The sequence below is a fragment of the Coccinella septempunctata genome, chromosome 4, assembly GCF_907165205.1.
Source record: "Coccinella septempunctata chromosome 4, icCocSept1.1, whole genome shotgun sequence".
In the NCBI taxonomy this organism is placed as follows: Eukaryota; Metazoa; Arthropoda; class Insecta; order Coleoptera; family Coccinellidae; genus Coccinella; species Coccinella septempunctata.
Genome location: NC_058192.1, coordinates 29,757,337 through 29,772,128, shown reverse-complemented (window position 1 = coordinate 29,772,128; position 14,792 = coordinate 29,757,337).

Here is a 14,792-nt window from a genome sequence, read left to right as displayed (position 1 = left end):
TTGGTGGTTGATATTCCTTCAACCTCGTATGGTTTAGAAGCTCGTTGACAACATAGTTGTCAACTAAGTTGCTCGTCTGTGGGCCGCTTAAGGTATACGTGGGAGACCGCTAGTTTACGTAGGCCGTAAAGCTGACGCTAACGTTAACGTTAAAAACGGACGAATGAGCATGCGTTGATGTCAATTATAACGTTAACGTTTACGTTCATGGCTGCACTTCAACTAGAGAGTTGAAGTGTGCACAATAGAGAGATATGGAAGAAGCGTATAACGCGAACGTACGTTAATAACGTCATGCGGTAATGGAATAACGTCTTGCGCTATCTGGCTCAGATTTTAGTCGTATGGAAGATACGAATTTACGTTATTAGCGTAAGCAACAGATGATCGGTAAATGTCAAAGTTTGTTGTCGATAGGTTATGCATTTTGGGTTGATTTTATGCTGTTTTTGTGAATAATGTGCGTTTATATGGATGCATATCTACAGGAATTTTTGTTTGTGGAGGTGGATTAAACTGTATTGAAAAATACCTGTTTACAGTGATGCTTTCATGATTTTGAAATAGGCATGGACCTTTAAGTGGCCACTATAGTTACTAAGAAAAAATTGGAATATCATCTGGAGGATATGTAGAGATAACGTAGAATTATTTGTGTACTGCTTTACTGCCATTAACCTATAAGCCAATGTCCAATCTAGATGTTTCTACTTTTATGAGTCTTAATAAAAAAATCTCGAATTGAACCCTTTTATTTCCTATTGAAAACAAGTTACATAGTTCATGATCAACAATATGGGATTGAAATAGGTACTCAGAATCAAACACTAGGATGAAAATTTCTATTTTCATTCGACTCTTCCTTTCATGTGACCCATTAATTGAAGATATACACTTTTACCTTTGGTTATTAGATTATTCTTGAGGAACTCAGTCTCTTCTGTTCTTATAAAAAATTCGATTCAATGTCGATTAAGAGGCCCCTTTTTCATAACATAACCTACAGAGACAAGTTAACGTTAACTTCAACTCTCTAATAGAGAGTTGAAGTGCAGCCATGAACGTAAACGTTAACGTTATAATTGACATCTACGCATGCTCATTCGTCCGTTTTTAACGTTAACGTTAGCGTCAGCTTTACGGCCTACGTAAACTAGCGGTCTCCCACGTATACCTTAAACATCGACGTACGTTAACCGAACGTTAAACGAGTAGCACCGATGACTTGCGAATGGCCGAATTTTGATTGTTAAATGCAATTCTCGATAACCTCAAACTGTCATTGTTTACATTTCCTGTGTATTTTCTCATAATGAACGAAAATTATAGGAAATGTGATTTGAAAGTTATGAAAAGGATTAAGTTAAATTACTGTTATCAGATTACATTCAGTACATAAGGAAATGGCTGAAACTACACTGCAATTCTCATGTCTCTAACACTTGAACATTTCATTGATAATAAAATACTTCCAAGCTGAAAATTCTCTTTATTATGCATATAATCATTAGAACATCAATATTTCAAATATTATTCCAGCTGTCGAGGCTCAATATTATAGATATTAGGTAAAAGAGAGTTCCAGCAAAATAAAATCAAAATCCAAATTGATAGGTTATGTTTAACGTCTGACGTTTCATGATGGCAGCACTTCAACTCAAATTTCATTACAACACGTAAACGTTATATTTGACGTTATTTGTCACGTTAACGTTTACGTTCAGGCTAACGTTCTGTGCGCACTTCAACTCTCTAATATCTTTGGGCAATACCATCCGAGAGCGGACATTGAACTGATAACTAAAGAAAGTTCTTTCTTTAGTTCAATGAGAGCGGACGAATATTTTAGTCACGTGACAACAGATCGTATGTCATCGAAATAGAGTTCAATGTATGTAACAAAAGAATCCTCTGTTTACCCTGCATCTGGATACCGTAAAGGAACGATTCAGAGCAATCCGAGAGGTCCGAGGTAATTGCTATACGCGCTGGGAGCCCGAATTGGTGAATACAAATTTTTTCACTTACCTGGCACAGTTCTTTTGAAACTGCATAATTACCATCCCATGCATGAAAGGGCCAGCAAAGGAACCGCATGCGATGGAGAGTTGGTGACCAACCTATTGAATTTTGGTATCAAAATGTTTTGGGAATTTTGTGCCCATTTTGTGCTTATTTGTGCCGTATGTTATGAATTTTGTGCCCGTTCTGTTTTCGAGATATGTATTTCAAGTTTTTCAAGTGTGTCACCAACTTGACGCTATGACCCACATGTGCAAAATGAGAAATTTTCTTCTTTCGATGAATTGTGCTCATTCTGTGCTAATTTGTGCCGTATGTTACGAATTTTGTGCCCGTTCCGTTTGCGAGATATTTCAAATTGTTCAAGTGTGTCACCAACACTCTGACCCACATGTGGAAAATATGATATTTTTCTCTTTCGATAGATTGTGCTAATTTTGTGCTAATTTGTGCCGTACTTTATAAATTTTGTGCCCGTTCAGTTTTCGAGATATTGACAAATTGTCAATAAAGTGTCAGAAGTTTTTTGAATTTCTTCCCCTTTTTTTCAATTTTCTACTGAATAACCACTGGTATATCTATGGGAGATGATTCCCCAATATAAGGGTCCTGTAGCCATAGACATAGAGACATGGACTGTGCCTTCCCTTTATATCTATGCATGAAATACGGTCAAAAAAAGTGACAGAGAGAAAAACACGTCGGGAATGCAGTTGTCTTTTTCTAGAATTTTGATTGGTCTACACTCACCTCTATGTGAACAAAAAAGAGAAAGGTAATGTCCCGACGAGCTTTTCTCTCTTTCTAATAAATAGCCAATTTCATGCTGGCATTGCTCAGTCCATGTCTCTATGTCTATGCCTGTAGCGTTCCTCGAACAACTGAAGAATAGAAGAATCCATCACTTGGAAGACTGGACCTGGTCGAAAGGCCCTCTCAGTCAAAAGCAAGATTTGGCTATTATTAACTTGAGTACTGAAGGCATTTCTAACAACGAGGGTGATCCTCCACCAAGATCAGCAGAAGATTTTTGACGCAGAGATGATGTTCCTTTCAATGCAATTGAAAAATAAGTTATGAATAATAAATAACTCTTGAAATAAGTTTGGATGAAGGCTTTATTATTCGCTTTTTTTCTCGTTTTCTGCTCTGTTTCTTTGTTTCAGATATTATTTCGAAATGGAAAGAGGAAGAAGAAATTTTTATGTCAATGGAAAGGAAGCCCTTCAGTATTCAGTGTAGCCCGTTACACCAACCTTTGCTAAAACTCATACAAATGTTATATTGTTTGATAACTAAAAATGTATTGCTGACATTCAAAAGAATATATATATATGTACAGGGTGTCCCGTAAAGACCACGTCAAACGAAAACGGAAAGTAGATCAGAATGTGCTCTACCTGATGTGAAAAAATCGTTCATATGAAAGTCTCACAGTTTTCGAGATATTTGATGTTTTATGAAAATGTTGAATTTTGACTTAAAATGCCTTCTCCCTTGCGGAAGCTACAATTAAATACTTTTCGAATCAGTTTTTTTCCGTAAATTTTGTTGAATGATTACCTCAATTCATGCAATGAAAAATACCACAAAATATCATACAGGGATTCTGAAAAAAAAAATTAAAATTCATGTTCTGAAGGAAGTGTTTTTTTGTGCTGAATTCTATCTGACGTGGTATAAAAAAAAGACACTAGACCTTTTCTGCATATTACGTTGAAAAGTTGCCTATTTTGTGAGGATTCCGAAAAGGTAAAATACAGGTGATAACCTTCGTCACGGAAAAAGATATTTGAATGTTTATCGAGAATGGAGCATTTCTGTGAAAAACTGATTTTGTCACCTTTTCCACAAATTATTTCATTTTGCAGATTCTGCTGTAACATATTGAATAATTCTCTTGAAAAATGTCAGTTAGTCCTTAAATAACTTATAAAATGAAATTATTCATTAATTGCAATGATATAATGTAATAACGCACAGGACCTTCAACATCAACAAATCTATTGTGAAGAAACTTTATAAAAATATCAATAATAAAAATTCAGGATTCTTATTAGAGCAAATGCTCAAAATGACCACCCCCTTCGCTAATACATGCCCATCATCTATTGAGAAATGCCTTTTTCAAACCATACAAACTTCTCCCCGCTATTTTGGCTGCTGAAATACGAATGCGGTGTGCTTAATCTCTTACAGGATTCGAATAAATTTCCTTTTTTTAAAAAACCCCAGTAAAAAAATCCAGAGGATTTAAGTCTGGTGAATCATTGAATCACATCACATCATATCGATGTACGAGAGTTCTTTAGGCAAAGAAAAAGAAATAAAAAACTCAGTCAGTGAATTAGCATCTTAATAACATTTTATTGATTTGTTGATTGATTATTTTCAGCAGGAAGTGCAAAATGAAAGTATTTATGGAAAAGGTGAAAAAATAAGTTTTTCATAGAAATGTTCCATTTTCGATAAACATTCAAATATATTTTTTCGTGAAGAAGGTTTTCACCTGTATTTTACCATTTCGGAATCCTCACAAAATGGGCAACTTCTCAACGTAATATGCAGAAAAGGTCTAGTCTAGTGTCTTTTTTTATACCACGTCAGATAGAATTCAGCACAAAAAAACACTTCCTTCAGAACATGAATTTCAATTTGTTTTTTTCAGAATCCCTGTATAATATTTTGTGGTATTTTCCATTGTATGAATTGGAGTAATCATTCAACAAAATTTACGGAAAAAAAACTGATTCGAAAAGTATTTAATTGTAGCTTCCGCAAGAGAGAAAGCAGTTTAAGTGAAAAAATTCAACATTTTCATGAAACATCAAATATCTCGAAAACTGTGAGACTTTCATATGAAAGATTTTTTCACATCAGGTGGAGCACATTCTGATCTACTTTCCGTTTTCGTTTGACGTGGTCTTTACGGGACACCCTGTATATATATATATGTTTGTGAGGAGCTTCAAGTTGGTGACACACCCCTCGAATTTTGATATCGAAATGTTTTGGGTATTTTGATCTTATTTTGTGCTGATTTGGGCCGTATGTTATGAGTTTTGTGCCCGTTCCGTTTTCGAGATATTTTGAGTTTTTCCTATGAGTCACCAATTTGATGCCGTTACTCACGGAAAATGCACGATTATTTTCCGAGATATTTCCAGTTATCTCTGTGTGTATATACAGGGTCTTTCACGAGGAACCTCACCCATATTTATACGGGAAACTACTGAACGTATTTTCATGAAATTCAGCACTTATAAGTATTTCACGATGCTGATGAAATCTAAAATATTTTCAAGGCATGAGCACCTCCGGTTTTTCCGGAAATGACGTCAACTTCCGTTTTTCAAATTAGAACACCATTTTTTTATTGCAGAAATAGATTCCTTAAAAAATTTCAAGTTATTTTGATGTAACATTTTTCAGTTTTGGTTGGAAAATTCTCTCTGAGCGGGAAAATTCGAAAAAAAATCGAAAATAGAGATCCGCTGAAACAAGAATAACTTCGAGGTTTTTGGATGGAAAATTTTCATTTTTGGGATTTTTCAAGATGTAATATTGATGTATCCACTTTAAAAATCGAAATCGCGATTCATGATACAGGGGGTGAAAAAATCGCTTTCAAAGTTAGGGATGACAAAATCGTGAAAAATCAATTTTTTCAAATTAGAACCCCATTTTTTTATGGCAGATATGGAATCTACGTTAAAAAATAATGTGAGTGTATGCATTACTCCCCTGCCCTAAAGTGGATATTTTCTGAGTTATTCACAAAAAACTGTTTTTCGTCTTGAATTTTCAGCTATTTCTTTTCCCTTCACGCCAAAAAGATGAAATTTTCAGCAACTATTAATTAAACCATGTTTTAGATTTTACTACCCTAATATGCAAGAGAAAAAAGTTACAGGTTGTTCCTGAAAAGAAGGCGAATTTTGATTCGAATTTGTATCGGAAACCTCTTTATTTCAACTAGTCGGCCATCGGTTTTCTCTCCAGTGATAAATAAATAATTCCTTATGAACCATATGCAAAAACTTACCATGTTTTACATTCTTTTTTTTTTAATGATAGATATCATTAATTACATCTGCCAAATTCCTCTTTATTCAGTAGCATTTTGTGTTTACTATTAATTTGGTGATAATTCGTATTAAGTTATAAAATCGATCACTATGCCTAATTTTACCAATGAAGATTACTTAAATCTCATTCTACTTCATGGAGAATGTAATAAAGTTGTAGATAGAACGATTCGACTGTTCATTAAGAGGTTTCCTGACCGACCCAGACCAACGAGAGATACCATTAACAGAACCATGACAAACTTGAGAAATGTCGGATCTTTCGTTAAGAAAACTATACACAGAGAAAAAAGTGTAGTAGAAGATGAGAACAACGAAATTACAGTTCTTGCATATTTTCGTGTGAATCCTCAAAATTCTCTCAAAGATGCCGAGATTGATATTGATCTGGGATTATCTCAATCGAGTGTTTGGAGAATATTAAAAAAACATAAAATGCACCCATATAAATTCAATAGGGCACAGCATTTGAAGGAAACTGATTTCGTCAGGAGAACAGAGTTTTGCGAATCACTATGATGATTCGATTTCAAGAGAATGAAAACTTTTTGGACTGTATAATTTGGACAGATGAATCTAAATTCACAAAGAATGATTCTTTCAATAGGCATAACAGTCATTATTGGGATGAAGAGAACAACCACCACTTCAGACAATGGAACTTTCATAGAGACCTAGAGTTTCAATGTTTTTTGCGACATCAAAAATAATACAATTCTCGATGTTCACATTTATGATGGGACTTTAACTGGTAAGATAGAACACTACACATGTTTGCATTATTTAAAGAATGTTCTCCCTTAGGAGATAGATATTCTGACATATTGACTCAAATAATTGAGCCGCTAGTGCAGAACCATAATGACTTATGGTATCAACAAGATGGCGCGCCTCCACACAATTCACTCAATGTGTCAAATATCCTCTACAGGCTATTTGAAGATCGATGGTTGGCGAACAATGGTCCACATCTTTGGCCACCACGTTCTCCCGATTTAACTCCTTTAGACTATTATGTTTGGGGTAAGATAAAAAATATTGTCTACTCAACTCCCCTGACTGATAAAGAGGACTGCATAGAACGAGTCAGAAATGCGTTCAGGTTTGTTTAGATTTTTAGATTCATAGTTTTGAAACTCAATTTGGTTTTTTAACACTTTTGCAGATCTCTTCCTCCCGATGAAATAAGAAGAGCAACGCACGAAGCATTTTTGAGACGTATAAATAAATGTCTAGAAATTAACGGTCAAAACTTTGAGCATCTTCTCTAGTTATAACTGCGAGAGTTTGCCATGGTTCTCCTAATAGTAACTTGAAGTCGGTTTCAAGAAGGGGTGAAAAATCTACAGCATGATTCAAATAACAGTTCCTAAAAATTTCATCTTTTTGGCGTGAAGGGAAAAGAAATAGCTGAAAATTCAAGACGAAAAACAGTTTTTTGTGAATAACTCAGAAAATATCCATTTTAGGGCAAGGGTGTGATTCATACACTCACATTATTTTCTAACGTAGATTCAATATCTGCCATAAAAAAATGGGGTTCTAATTTGAAAAAATTGATTTTTCACGATTTTGTCATCCCTAACTTTGAAAGCGATTTTTTCACCCCCTGTATCATGAATCGCGATTTCGATTTTCAAAGTGGATACATCAATCTTACATCTTGAAAAATCCCAAAAATGAAAATTTTCCATCCAAAAACCTCGAAGTTATTCTTGTTTCAGCAGAGCTCTATTTTCGATTTTTTTTTTCAAATTTTCCCACTCAAAGAGAATTTGCCAACCAAAACTGAAAAATGTTACATCAAAATAACTTGAAATTTTCTAAGGAATCTATTTCTGCAATAAAAAAATTGTGTTCTAATTTAAAAAACGGAAGTTGACGTCATTTCCGGAAAAATCGGAGGTGCTCATGCCTTGAAAATATTTTAGATTTCATCAGCATCGTGAAATACTTATAAGTGCTGAATTTCATGAAAATACGTTCAGTAGTTTCCCGTATAAATATGGGTGAGGTTCCTCGTGAAAGACCCTGTATACCTACAGGTTTATCTAAGTCGTTGACACATCCATAGGTTTACAGAGTTTTATATTATATCACTTTTTGCCACCCTATAACAATACATATTTAGATTTTGTCTAAGAATAATTTTGTTATAATTTTGACATATATAGTCAAGGGCGGATTTAGGGGGGGGTGGGGCACGGGGGCACGTGTCCCCCCCCAGACGGACGGATCTTTCTATACATGGTTGAACTCTTAAAAATAAACTTGAAGTTCATTTCTCACATTTACTGTTGATTTTTTTGCTTATCTGCCCGTTGTGCCCCCCCAGAAAAAAATCCTGGATCCGCCCTTGTGTATAGTGAAACTTTTCAAAAATCACTGACGAATTGGAGCGTTTTACTTTTCGCAACCAGTTACGCAAAGTAAAATATTTCACAACTGATGATGAAACGATACTTGCTTTCATAGTAACGGAGTGAAAAATTGAATAATTTCCGTCACTAGACGACTTTAAAAGGAATCTAGGCGACTTAAAGAAGCTTTTAAAGACGTTTTTGGTACTTTTAATTTCCAAGTTGACTCCTTTCTCAATTTTTAATATCCATTTCTTGACTCTACAGATAGATATGATTGATATTGAAGATACCTCGTACTCTATCTGTGTTAATCTCCATCAGTCGATAACTATTCAAATTGTTTTTACTATGAATCATATATGGTCCTATATGTCATAGGTCATAGTTTTGCGCAAATATCTTTCATATTATCAGATGCTCTTTTAGATCTGATGATGACTAAATCTCCTTTCCTAAATATAATTTTCTTCTTCTCCTTCTTCTCTATCCTGAATAACTCAGAAAATATCCATTTTAGGGCAAGGGTGTGATGCATACACTCACATTATTTTTTAACTTAGATTCAATATCTGCCATAAAAAAATGGGGTTCTAATTTGAAAAAATTGATTTTTCACGATTTTGTCATCCCTAACTTTGAAAGCGATTTTTTCACCCCCTGTATCATGAATCGCGATTTCGATTTTTAAAGTGGATACATCAATCTTACATCTTGAAAAATCCCAAAAATGAAAATTTTCCATCCAAAAACCTCGAAGTTATTCTTGTTTCAGCGGAGCTCTATTTTCGATTTTTTTTTCAAATTTTCCCGCTCAAAGAGAATTTTCCAACCAAAACTGAAAAATGTTACATCAAAATAACTTGAAATTTTCTAAGGAATCTATTTCTGCAATAAAAAAATGGTGTTCTAATTTGAAAACGGAAGTTGACGTCATTTCCGGAAAAACCGGAGGTGCTCATGCCTTGAAAATATTTTAGATTTCATCAGCATCGTGAAATACTTATAAGTGCTGAATTTCATGAAAATACGTTCAGTAGTTTCCCGTATAAATATGGGTGAGGTTTCTCGTGAAAGACCCTGTATACAAACAGAGATAACTGAATATATCTCGGAAAATAATCGTGCATTTCCTGTGAGTAACGGCATCAAGTTTGTGACTCATAGGAAAAACTCAAAATATCTCGAAAACGGAACGGGCACAAAATTCATAACATACGGCACAAATCAGCATAAAAAAATACCCAAAACATTTCGATATCAAAATTCGTGGGGTGGGTCATCAACTTGACGCTCCTCAAAAACATAACCCGAAATATCTCGAAAACTGAACGGGCATAAAATTTATAGAGTACGGCATAAATTAGCACAATCTGTCGAAAGAGAAAAATTTCCTATTTTACACATGTGGGTCACAGCGTCAAGTTGGTGAAAAACTTGATATATCTCGCAAACGGAACGGGCACCAAATTCATAACATACGGCACAAATTAGCACAAAATGGGTACAAAATTCCCAATATATTTTGATACCAAAAGTCAATAGGTGGGTCACCAACTTGACGTCTTCCTAGATATCTGCAATGCATAACTGAATGCATTACTCATTTATCATATATTGAATCTTTTTCATATGCAGGAAGCTTTCCGTTCATGGAGGGGACACATGAGATGGAAAGCAAGCAGACTGAAAGTGTACGACAAATATTGATGGTAAGTCATCCTAGATATCTATCTGTGACAAAAATAATTAAATGAATTACTCATTCATCTTATATATGAGATAATTCATTCAATATATTGAATTATTTGTTTTGTTATGAAATTACATAGATTACAAGTACTTCCCCTTGAAAAGGGCCGGATTAACCATGTGGGGAGCCCCTAGGCTGTTCAATGTTAGGGGCCCCTTTACAATCATTTTAAGAATTTTTCAAGTTGATAAGTATACCATATTTAGTTCCAGGTTGTTACGGATGGAAATATTTGATGAAATATTTATCGAGATATCGCTTGTAGAAATAATTATTGACATTTTTCAAAATGCCTACAAGCGATTTCTACTGATTCTGCTGCCATAGTTTGGCTTTTTCTTGACCAACTTCAAGAAGGTTGATTCTCTGTTGATTATCGACTTAATCCGAGTGGTTGTGTATTTTCTTCAAGATTTCATCCCGCGTGTTTTGTTGTTCGCATTTTTTTTTTCTATTTTTCTGAACCACTTGGGTATTTTCTCTTGAAGGGTTTCCGCCCTGACATTTTCTTTCTTGAAGAAAAGAAAAATAATCTTGAAAGAGAAAAATTACGCAAGAGAATAATAATAATAATCTCTTAGAGAAAAACATTAACAGTATTCACACTCAGGAACGGCCTTAACCATTGCAATACTTCGGATGGCATATTTGCGAAGCCCTTTTCAAAGACGAAAAACCTTTCCTCGAAAGTGGAGAAGTAGATAAAAATTGTAAAAAATACCACAAATTTTTTGAGAAGCGATAGAATATTCTGACTATAGATTTGATTTCAACTAGCTTCTATTAGTTCTATTAATCATAGAACTGATGATAAATTTGGGAAATTCCAGTAGCACACAAATCATCCCTGATAACGGCAAGGAAATCAGTTGTTTGGTAAAGTCATCTTCCGAAATTTTTTAGGGTTATCATTCCCAGTCTCTGAAACAAAATCAATTAAAAAATTTAAATAATCGATTTGCTCCTGCGTAGGTATATTCTTGCACTAATTCCTCAGGAGCAAATAATCAGATGGAAAAAATTGTTGCCTAACAATGAATGAAAAATGGAACTTTATGGTAAAACTTCGTAACGAATCTCTATCAGATTTCATCATACGAATTCTTCAAAATCTATACTGATATAGGAGGAGATATGAAGGAGTCTGAACTCATTCATCAGACAAATTCTTAAAATTCTTCAGAATTGTAGATTATCAAAACGAAACTCTAGAACAGGTCGAGCAGTTCAAATACTTGGGAGGCTTCATATATACTAGGGCTAACCTTGACACGGAAATACACAACCGTATCAATTCGGCATCACGGGCATTCTGGAAGCTAAAGGATAGAGTGTTTCGAAATCACGACCTCAATCTGAAGACCAAGACAGCTGTTTACAAAGCAGAGGTCCTCCCAACGCTCCTTTGCGGAAGCGAAAGCTGGACGCCCTACAGGCGACATATTAAACAGCTTGAACAAACGCAACAACGTCATCTAAGACAGATAATGCACATCAAATGGTACCACAAAGTTTCGAATGCAGAAGCCTTGCAACGCGCGAGTTGTACAACAGTTGAAACTCAAGTAACGAGGGCCCGACTCAGATGGAGCGGCCACATTCTGAGGATGCAAGACACAAGACTCCCCAAAATAGCTCTATATGGCCGCATGGCGAATTCACTGAGGTAGCCCGGAAACCAGGAGGCCAGTATAGTATAGTATAGTATAGTATAGTATATTCAGTATAATGTTACAAAAAAAATGTTACAAAAAATACTGATCTTAATTCATACAATCAAGATTGTAGAATTCGTCACACAAACAATAAACAAAAAGACACTGAATAAAAGTAAGTGTATATGAGTCACACAATCAAACAAAATTTGACACACGGAAACAATCAACTTTGACATCAATGGCAAGATACTCTTCTATGGTATAAAAACACTGTTCAATAAGGAACCTCTTCACTGATTTAGTGAACAACTTCTCGGGCAAGGCTCTGATCTCTTGCGGCAGCTTATTGTATAATTTAGGTCCCCAGACGTCAATATAAATGGTATTTCCAGATAGCCGATGGAAGCCAATACACAACTTGTCCCTATTTCTTGTATTGTATCCAGACGAGCTCACTGAGAAGTTTTCGATATGTCTGTGAACATAATTTAGACAGGTGAGTATATATAATCCCGGCAAGGTAAGTATCCCCTCGGTTACAAAAAAACCCCTACAACTCTCCCTAGACCCTGCGCCTACAAGCGCCCGTACAGCCCTCTTCTGTTGCAGGAATATTTCCTTCGCGTGCGAGGAATTGCCCCAAAACATAATTGCGTATGAAATTACGCTATGAAAGAAGGAGAAATAGACGATTCTAGCTGACAGGTGAGTTGAATTCCTTTTCATGTGTCTTATGGCAAATATTGCCCCGTTTAGCTTCTTCTTCATCCCCTCAATATGCTCCTTCCAGTTGAGCCTTGAATCAAGGAGCACTCCGAGAAAACTCAGTGTGGCCAGATCTTCTGACTTAGAAAAACATATTCGTTGCGTTTTCTCGGTATTCATGACCAAACGATTCGCCGTGAACCAGGCCTCCACCTCCTTCATCCGCCTCTCCAATTCAAATTCCAACGACAGTTGAGAGTCACCACGCAGTATGAAGGAGCTGTCATCAGCAAACATTCGCACACCAAGGAGTCCCAAGTCATTTATGAAGATGAGGAACAGGAGAGGGCCCAAAATTGACCCCTGAGGTACACCCATTCTTATGTTGGTACTAGTCGACCATCGTTTCTCCCAGTAGACTCTCTGTGTTCTACCACTTAAGTAGCTCTTAATCAAATCCAATGTCACACCTCTTACGCCGTAGTGCTGCAGTTTATTCAATAATATAGTATGGTCTACAAGATCGAAAGCTTTGGTGAGATCGCAGCAAATAAGCTGACATAGTTGGTGATTTTCTGAGGCGTCCACTATTTGATCAAGGATTTCCTTCAATGCAGTTGTAACAGATCTGTTTTTTCGAAATCCATGTTGTTTAGCCGTAAATAAATTGTTACCCTCAAAATATCCCTGTAATCGGTCCTTGATGCATCTCTCAAAAATCTTCGATAAAACGGGAAGTATTGCAATGGGTCTATAGTTTTGACAACAATTCGGACACTTTCCTTTGAATACAGGAACAATCTTCGCTCGTTTCATCTTGTCCGGAAATTCGCCCTCGACAACACATTTATTCAACACCATCTGCAATGGATCGCTAATCTCCTCTGCCAGTTGCTTTATCAGACATGTTGGTATCCCATATACATCCATGGTCGTCTTATGCTTCAGGGAGTTAATAATCTTAACCACTTCCTGAGATGTTATAGGGTTGAAGAAAAATGAACCACTAGATCTGACTGTTGACTCCTTCAAATAGTGGCCTGCAGACTTTTCTGCCCGTGGCAAGTTCTCCGATAGCTCTTCGCCAATCCTCGAAAAGTATTCACTGATACTCTCCACTTTCAATCGACCCCCAGGATCCTGTCTCCTCTTTGACCTTACGTTTTCATTTATTATCCTCCATATAACCTTCGTTTTATTTTCTGCCCTAGATACCATGTTTTCCATTGTTTCTCTTTTATGATTTTCGAGCCTTTCAAAAAATTGCTTTTTTTTTCTTCTGTATAGTTCATATATAGTATCTTCTCTTCTTAGCATAGCCTGTAGGGCCAGAATTTCCAACTCATTTTTTGCATTTTTCAGATCCGACGGTATTGAATTTTTAGCCTTACACTTCTTCACCAGCTTTCTCTGAATAGGACAAAAGGACTCTATCATTACAACAAGGTTATCGTGGAAGGAGGTGTACGCTTCTTGCGCTGACTTTCCCGACAACAAACTCTCCCAGTCAAATTCCCTTATCGCTCTTCTCAACTTCCGAATACATTTTTTTCCCATGTTTCGTTTATAAATGTGTTCCTGTCGTTTGTGGTTCTCATCTTCATGCATGTAAGTGAATATCTGAGCCCTGTGGTCCGAGAAATGTAGCTCCTCTGTTTCGGTTGTGGTGTCGTTTTCACTCAAGTTTGTCATGATATTGTCTATGCACTTTGATGATGTTTTAGTCGTCCTCGATGGTTCTGTAGTTGTGATTCGTAATCCGAATGTTTCTATGAGGTCCAGCAATCTGTTTTTTTCTGTGCTATCCCCTCTGAAATCAACATTAAAATCTCCTGCCACAACAACCCTAAAGTCCTTCAACTGGCATAATTCCTGGAGAGCGTCAGAAAATATATCCAAAAAAACCCCAAAATCGCCATCAGGCACCCTGTACACAGCCAATAATAAAATATTTTTTTCAGGATATCTAACAGCAACCATTTCTGTGACCTTCTCAACGGACATTTCCCTGATGGACTGAATATCCTCAGTCGGAACGCCATTCCTGACGAGAACCATCACCCCACCTCGCCTATAGGATGTTCTACATAAAGCAGAGGCAACAACATATCCACTAACATTAAGATATTTCAGGGATTCAGTCGTCAGAAAATGCTCTGTGATACAAATTGCATCACATTTTTTAACCTCAGAAACAATACCTAAC